General features: G+C 43.2%; 2 protein-coding genes across 3 annotated transcripts in view; one reads left to right on the top strand and one right to left on the bottom strand.

Moving 5' to 3' along the window:
• The window catches only part of LOC114849838 (RNA binding protein fox-1 homolog 3), a 52,831-nt gene that overhangs the window by 6,261 nt on the left and 37,866 nt on the right, over positions 1 to 8,704 (top strand). The window lies entirely within an intron of this gene.
• Positions 1 to 8,704, bottom strand: part of LOC114850884 (NACHT, LRR and PYD domains-containing protein 12-like) — a 369,265-nt gene that overhangs the window by 342,003 nt on the left and 18,558 nt on the right.

Here is an 8,704-nt window from a genome sequence, read left to right as displayed (position 1 = left end):
TATACCTTTAACACTTCTGGCTTGAGAGCACTCCCCGCTTGATATAATTGCATTATATCAGAACAACATGAATGAACACATCTATACTACTCGAGGAATGTTAGTTAACATCAACCACAGTCATTGTCCCTTAGAAATAAGAACTACAATGTCTGAGACTGGTCGTAGGAACAGTTTCACAGTCCCTTCTTTTACAATCCGCACTTCCACTTTACGGACCTTATTGTCTTTGCTAGGAAGAGCCTTCACGACAACTCCCATTGGCCATTCATTCCTGTTGACCTGAGCATCCTTCAACAGGACGACATCTCCTTCTTGGACATTCGGTCTTTTGTCTGTCCACTTTTTGCGAGTCTGTAAGGTGGATAAATATTCTCCTTTCCACCTTTTCCAAAAGGTGTCAGCAAGGTGCCGAACATGTTTCCACTGCTTCCCATACAATTGTCCTGAGGAAAAGTTCCCGGAGGGAGCAGAAACAGCGCTTATCTTCTGCGTGAGTAATATAGCTGGCGTGAGCACTGTAGGACAGTCTGGGTCAGTAGACACTGGCACAAGAGGCCTTGCATTGATAATGGCCATTACCTCTGCCATAAAGGTGCTCAAAACCTCATGAGTGAGGTGTGTCGATGCATTTTTTACCAGCATTCCGTCTAGAATGCGCCTGGCCACCCCGATTAGGCGTTCCCATGATCCTCCCATGTGGGATGCGTGAGGGGGCTTAAACTTCCAAATGCATCCTCTTTCCTGGAAATACTTTTCTACTTTAGCCTCGTTCATGTCCAATCCTAGTTCCTTACAAGCTCCTACAAAATTAGTTCCTTGGTCTGAGCGCAGAAGCTTAGCTGGTCCACGAATAGAAAAGAACCTTCTCAGGGCATTAATAAAACTGTCGGTTGACATGGTCTCAATCAGTTCAATGTGTACGGCCCTAGTAGACATGCATGTAAAAAGAACAGCCCAACGTTTGCTCTGGGCACAACCGCCTCTTGTGCGACGAGTAACGACAGTCCACGGTCCGAAAACATCTAAGCCAACAGTAGTGAAAGGAGGTTCGGGAATAACTCGATCTGCTGGTAGATCTGCCATTTTCTGTATCTCCATCTTGCCTCGGAGCTTGCGACAAGTGACACACTTATGGATGACTGAAGACACAAGACGCTTACCTCCAAGTATCCAATATCCAGCACTGCGGACAGCTCCTTCAGTAATGTGACGTCCTTGGTGAGCCACTTGTTCATGAAAGTGTCTCACAAGCAATGTAGAAACATGATTGGCAGATGGAATAATTAGAGGATGCTTTTCATTTTCTGTGATGTTGGCAGAAGAGAGGCGTCCACCAACTCGTAGGAGGCCATCTTCATCTTCAACGGGATTGAGTCTTTTTAGAGTGTCATGTTTTGTGTTTGTCTCTTTTCCTTCTTTGACCATCTCCTGCTGGACGGTTCTAACAATAACAACACTGGCTTGTGTAAGTTCTTTGATACTTGGCGTTTCAAAGAAACTTTTCCAGCCCCCTTGATCACTTCTGCTTTGTCTAAAGGACGCAACCACGTGAATGAGTCTGGCTATGACTCGTAGAAGTGTATTCCAATTAGAATACCTCTTGAAGCGCTGGGAACCCAGCTGATACACTGACGTTACAGTTGCTATTGCCGTGACTTCTGGACACACCTCCTTGTCTGAGTCAGGTTCAATCAGCCCAAACAGCCTGACTTCATGTGACTCTGAGGAATTGTCCCTATACAGAAAGGCAGGGCCTGAAAACCAGTTGCTGTCTTGGAGTTGGTCTGCTGGAATAAACCGTGTGGCTTGGTCAGCTGGATTTAGCTCAGTTGGAACATAATGCCACTGATTGGGGTGTGTGGACAATCTGATTCGTGTGACACGGTTGGCAACGTACATGTAGAATCTTCTTGAAGCGTTGTGTATGTAGCCCAACACAATCTTACTGTCAGTGAAAAACTTGACATTGTCCACATTCACATCCAATTCGTCTCTAATCAGCTCGAATATTTCCACCGCCAGAACAGCAGCACAGAGTTCGAGTCGGGGACAGTGTGTGCAGGGCGAGGGGCCAGTTTTGACTTCCCCATTACAAATCCAACGTGATGTCCCTCACTATCAACTGTATGAAGGTAAGCTACAGCTCCTATAGCTACAATGGAGGCGTCAGAAAATGCACAGTTCCTTTTTTTCCGTTGATTTTAAGGAACCTGGACTGTAGCACCTCGGTACCTGGAGGCCTTTTAAGACTTTTAAAGAGTCTCTCCATGAGACCCACATCTTTTCCTTTCCTACAGGCAGAGGAGCATCCCAGTCCCTCTCTTCAGACGAAAGTTCCCTGACTATTGCTTTGCCCTGCATTATTATAAGAGCCACAAAACCCAAGGGGTCATACAAGCTGTTGACTGTAGATAATACTCCTCTTCGTGTGAACGGTTTGACTTCCGCAGACACAGAGAACGTGAAGCTGTCATTTGGTAGGTCCCAGCAAAGTCCCAAGCTCCTCTGAACAGGGAGAGGATCCACTCCGAGGTCTAAATCCTTAAGATTGCTTGCTCGATCTTCAGCAGTGAAAGCTTCCATCACTTGACTGCAATTTGAGGCCACTTTATGAAGTCGTAGGTTGAATTCTGCTAACATGTTTTTGGTTCTCACGAAGAGGTCGATTGCATCTTCTGCTGTGGCAACTGACGTGAGCCCGTCGTCAACATAAAACTGTCGCTCAACAAAGTATCTTGCGTCCGAGCCATATTCTCGCTCCCCATCTTGAGCTGCTCGTCTCATGCAGTACACTGCCACAGCAGGCGAAGGGCTGTTTCCAAAAACATGAACCTTCATTCTATACTCCATTACATTCTTGGTAATGTCATTGTCCTCAAACCAGAGATAGCGGAGATAGTCTCTGTGGTCTTCCCGTACAACAAAACAATAAAACATTTGCTGCACATCGGCTGTCAGAGCTATAGGCTCTTTCCGAAAGCGCAGGAGTACTCCCAACAGGGTGTTGGTTAGGTTAGGTCCAGGAGGTAAGGTAAGAAGGTAAGAAGCATTCGGTTGAGTGAAGCTCCATCACACTCTGCACTAGAATCAAATACCACACGTATTTGGTCTGGCTTCTGCGGGTGATACACACCAAAAGTAGGTAGGTACCAATGTTCTTTACCTTGGGGTAGAGGTGGTGCTGCTTCAGCTTGATCATTATCTAGCATCCCTTGCATGAACTGGATGTAGTGGTTCTTCATTTTTGGTTTCTTTTCCAGAGTCTTTCGCAGTGAGTGGAGACGTTTTAGAGCTTGCTCTCTGTTGTCTGGCAGTCTTTGCCTTGGATAACGAAAGGGCAAAGGAGCAACCCAGCTGTTCTCTTTGTTCTGGTAGACTTCACTGGACATGAGGTTTAAGAATGTTTTGTCATCTACTGACAATGCAAGCTTGTCATCACTTGGATCTATCAGACACAGATTTCCCTAGGTTGTCCGTGTCATGAACAATGGTTGTAGTGTCCACATGATTTGCTGCTGATGGGATGTGCTGTTGTGGTTTTAGCCCATAGTTTTCTTTCACATCGATAAGGCTTTGACATGGTTTGAAGTAAGATTCACGGCCATTATCAATGGTGTGTGTTCTGTATACACTGACCTCTGCTGAACGGTGAGCCTTCCCTAGACACACCTCTCCCACGATAACCCAACCCAGGTCCAGCCGTTGGGCATATGGAGCGTTACTGGGACCGTTGATTTCCTCCCGTACTTTGTGCACCCTGAGGATGTCCCTTCCTAAGAGTAAAAGGATTGGAGCATGTTGATCCACTGGCTGAATCTTGTCTACGACTGGGAGGAGATGTGGATGATGGTGCGCTATCTCGGGAGAGGGTATCTCTGTCCTGTCGTCTGGCACAGAGTCACATTCTATCAAAGGTGGTAGCTGGATATTCAATTTTCCATCCATAGACTCTATATGGAAGTTCAGAGCTCTTCTTCCTAAAGCTTGTGCTTTTCCAGAACAGGTCTTTAAGGTATATGGAGTGGGTCTGGCTTCAATTTCAAAGAGGTTAAAAAACTCTGACTTAGCGAGTGACCTGTTGCTCTGTTCATCAATCACAGCATACATTTTAACTGCTTTTTCTTTCTTCCCTTCAGGGTAGACCTTTGCTAGACATATCTTAGAACAGGAGCGTGAGCTGCCACTTAGGCCACATACCTCTGTGCACTTTGAGATGACTGAAGGTGAGCTATCACGCTGGTCTTCGCTTTCTAACTTTGTGCTCTTTGGAGCAGGTGCAGGACCTGGGTGTAAAGCCGATGTGTGTTTGCTACTGTTGCACTCCGTACATTTGACCACTGCCATACAGTCCCTTGCCATGTGCTGCACAGACCCACAGCACCTATAGCAAATGCGATGCTCTTTGAGATAGGCTTGGCGTTCTTCGATAGGTTTTTCTCTGAAAAGCTTACATTTTTTGAGCGGGTGTGGCTTCTTGTGGATTGGGCACTGACGATCTGGTTCTTCCATTGTCTTTTCCACAGGGCCATACTGGACTGGCTCTCCTGCAATGTCCATCTTGTGTGCTGACACCATGGGTTTATGGTTGTATGGTGTGGCCTTTCCTGTGCGTGTAGAAATGTTGCTGGAACTGGCTATGATAAAGCTTGGGTCATTTTTCATCTTTGCTTGTTGCTGAACAAAATGTGTGAAAACAGAGAAAGGAGGAAATGGCACGTGATGAGTTTCCTTGTACTGTGTTCCTACAGCTGTCCATCTTTCCTGCAAATTAAAGGGACGTTTTTCAACAATCGGCCTGACTCCTCGAGCTGTATCTAAGAAAGTAAGTCCTGGAAGGGCACCATCTTGCTTGCACATTCTAACTCCAACAGTACACCACTAAGCTCTCTTAGTTTAACATTGTCCTTAAATGTGAGCCTGGGAAATTCCTCCAACTTTCTCAAGAGTGCATCTTCAATAACCTCAGGTGAGCCATAGCACTCTTCAAGGCGCTGCCAAACCATCTTGGCGCCTGCAGGAGGATTGAGGTTATGCACAGCACGGATCCTTTTAGCTTGTTCTGACGACTTGGGACCCAGCCATTTTATCAACAGGTCCAATTCCTCTCTGGCAGATAAATTTAAGTCTTTAGTCGCACTACTAAAAGAAGCTTTCCATGACCAATAATTTTCAGGTTTGTCATCAAAATGCAGGAGGCCTGTACTCACTAGTTCTTTGCAAATGAGATATTTTGCAAAGTCTTGCTGGCCAAAGGAATCAGGTAAGTTGTTGCTTGCAGAATTAACTGTATGCCTAAAAGGATTGTGGGAGCAAGGCCCAGCGTCATCAACATTGTATTTTTTTTTACTTTTTCAGCAGGTTCTACTACAGTGTGCTGTACAGGATTGACTGAGTAGAGTAACTCCCTTTGTTGTTGAACGTATTCGCTGATACGCTGGGCTGAACTGAGAGATTCACTTTTGTTGCAGGTTTCTCTCTTAAGCTCCCCGCTTTGAATCGCTACTTCTTCGAGGGCTGTAGCTTCTGCTTCCGCCGCAGCTACTGCCTTTTGACATTGGAGAACGTGAAGATTAGCATCTAGCTCTGCTTTCTGTTTCATCACGTTAGCTTCTTTTTCTGCGTATGCGAGTTGAGCTCGAGCTGCTTGTGCTTTAGCGTAGGCTCTTGCCGCTGCAGAGCTTGTTGAAGACTCCTGAGAGCGTGTTGTAGCTCTAGAGGACTGTGACCTGGCGTCGAAAGGTTGTGAAGACCGCTGCAGTAGTTTTGGTTCGTCTGGGACCCCTGGTTCTGGTTCTTCACCTCCCTCGTTTTGCCGCTGCGTAGCGTAGCTTCGGTGATAGCTTCTCCCCGAGCGCAGACTCATGGTTGCGCGAGGTGGTTCCGTGTTGCTTGAACTCGCCGAGTCAATGTCTTTTTACTGTGCTGTCCTCACAACGCGTCTACCATGTGCTGCTAGACAGCCAGCTAACAAATAAACTAAGGACTCCACACAAGGCTTGCGTTTCTCGTTTGAAGTTCCCAGCTTTATGACATTTTAAAAAGACATACGCAACCAAAGTTCCAGCATTGTAAAACTGCCTTAAACATTCGCATGAGCTACCGTTTGTTTCTCCTCCCCGTTAACCTAGCTTACCTCCACAAAAAGATATTTACTAAAACACGAGCAACAAGAGCGCTCACTCCAACTATTTTCCCTGAGACCAATGTGCAGAGCGCTCACTCCAAAGTTTTTTTTTTTTTTTTTTTTTTTATACCTTTAACACTTCTGGCTTGAGAGCCATCACAAAGGCTACAATTGCAGGTTCTTCTTCCAAATCGGTTTTTAGGTGAAAAGTGAATTTCTTTCCATTCTGTTTGTATCCGTGGGCTTTTTTTGTCTCATTCGTCAGTTTGTGGCTCCAGTGTTGCTTTATTCTTTATGTATCCTCCCTTCTTCTTCCTTATCAGTAGTGGAACATGGTATTACTGTACATTACACAAACAAAGAGATCCTGATGTCTAATTGCAGCTTCATTTAATCAAATAGTTTTTTGTTTGTTGTTTGTTGTTTTGTTTTAGGTATTATTAGATTTTTACCTGGTTATTGTTTCTGTATGCTCTCAATCTGCTTCAACAAATATGGTTTATTATATATGATTATCATAACTATTGTTACAGTTATTGCTACCACAGCTACAGTATTATTAATAAACACTTTCCTCAGTAATTCTGTCCTGTTGTTATTTAAAAGTCTTTGAGCATGAGCAGCACAAATTCATACACATGATAATAAAAAATTGAAAGGTATGCAAAACAAAAGGGACAGAAAAAAATCTAACAGATCTTTAAGCATTTTAAAACATAATTTAGATCAGATTTAGTTAGAGACAACTCACTTGACTACATGCAGCTTATTCTGATATTTAAAAAAAGTGCTCCTTCTAGTGGCAGGTCCACATCCCACATGCTGAGAATCACCAGTGGTGTGAATGCACCACAAATACACCTGTACCCATGTTACAAAGTATGCAAAGCACTTCTCCTAATACCAGGACCTCTGCTCCTTTTATACCCCAGTGGCTACAGGGATTCACTGGGAGCCTTAGTTATTAGACTCCATCGTCACAAAGTCTAATAAAGTCTAATAAAGCCAATGCCATCGTCAAATGTCTTCGTTTAGTGGATGCGGGAAGAGTTCCGTGGACTAGTCAGCCCTTCTACTTTATTATATATTTATTACAAATAAACAATGATAATGAAAACTCTAGAAAAAAGTTACATTTACAAGAACATTGTAAACCAAGTTATTGTCAGCTTGAAATCAATAAAACTAAAGAAAGAGGTGGATTTCAGTAAGTTCAAGACTTCACTCATCCTCATGTCTGAGCTGGTGATGGTTGTATTTTACTAAAATTATGTTGGTGTGTTTCCTGCTCAATATGATCATTTTAAGCAGATACAGAAAGAAATGATTATGGCTGATGTTTCCCATAGACAGTCTATTTGAGGTAATACTCGCTGCTCTTTGTTTATTATGTAACAACGTGCAGCTCACTGTCTGATATCACAGAACCCATGTAATGATGATAATATGGATGAGTGACTAGAGGAGCGTTAGGGACTGATAAAGCTTTAATACTAGTCAGTGGTGCGATAAATTAACTTCTCTAAAACAGTTCTGAACAAATTTGTGTTGTGGTGAATAAACAGATTTAATTATAATGAGTAATTGATTCATAAAATAAATTTCCTTTCATTTATGTGGTCTTCAAAGGAAATATGTCAGCCAAGATACACCACATGCAGAAATATGCACACTGAACCATCTGAAGCATCTCTTAGTTATAAATTCAGATGCTGGTCAAACTCCTTGATACACTGAGTAACTCACTGTTCTTTTCCTTTTCTCCCTCTATCTTAAATGCCACCATCGTATTTTAGGTTACTATAGGGCAGTGATCTGTAACGGCCGCTAGATGGCGCCGTTACGCTGCTGTAATAAGGCTGTGAGCGCGGATTGTCCTTTGCCGGACACCGTACTGTCGTGGATTTTAACGTTTTCAAGGTTTTTGTTGAAAGGCGAGCACCTGTTATCTTGTAATAGATAAAGTTTTGCCATCCATCGGGAGGATGTATTTAGTGGTACATTTGTATAAGACACTGCACTATGTTGTCGTATCGAAATGTATATGTTTGCACTAAGCAAGTGAATGTGCTGTTGTCACATTGAGTGGCCGGACAGTAATTTCGCATCAGTTGTGTAGGAATGTTTTGTGTTTAATATATGAATATTTGCTGTGTATATAAATATTTGGTATGGTTTTGTTTCATTTATATTTCATTTACGTGTGAATGATGAAATGTGACGGTCACATCAAATGAAAAAGAATAGAGACATTTATAATAGGATGACCACAGGGTAATTTAGACATTATTGGTAGGACTGACTACAAATAAACTACGTGTCTGTGTTACAGGTCGTGGTGGAGAGGCTGTAAAACAGAGTCTTGCGCAGAGAATGAAGCCCCAGTGGCTTTAAACAACAATGGTCCGTACTCCCAGACTGATAAAAATGGGCTTGTTTATGTCATTATGTCTTTAATAATATTATTTATAATTTTGAGTTTTGTTTTGATTTAGTTTTTTTCCCTCTGAACACTGAACACAACTAATAATAAAACACACAGCCTCATGACCAAGAGTTCTGACATCCTGCACCTTC

This window comes from Betta splendens, chromosome 24, assembly GCF_900634795.4.
Source record: "Betta splendens chromosome 24, fBetSpl5.4, whole genome shotgun sequence".
Classification (NCBI taxonomy): domain Eukaryota; kingdom Metazoa; phylum Chordata; class Actinopteri; order Anabantiformes; family Osphronemidae; genus Betta; species Betta splendens.
This window is presented reverse-complemented; position numbering and strand designations above follow the sequence as displayed.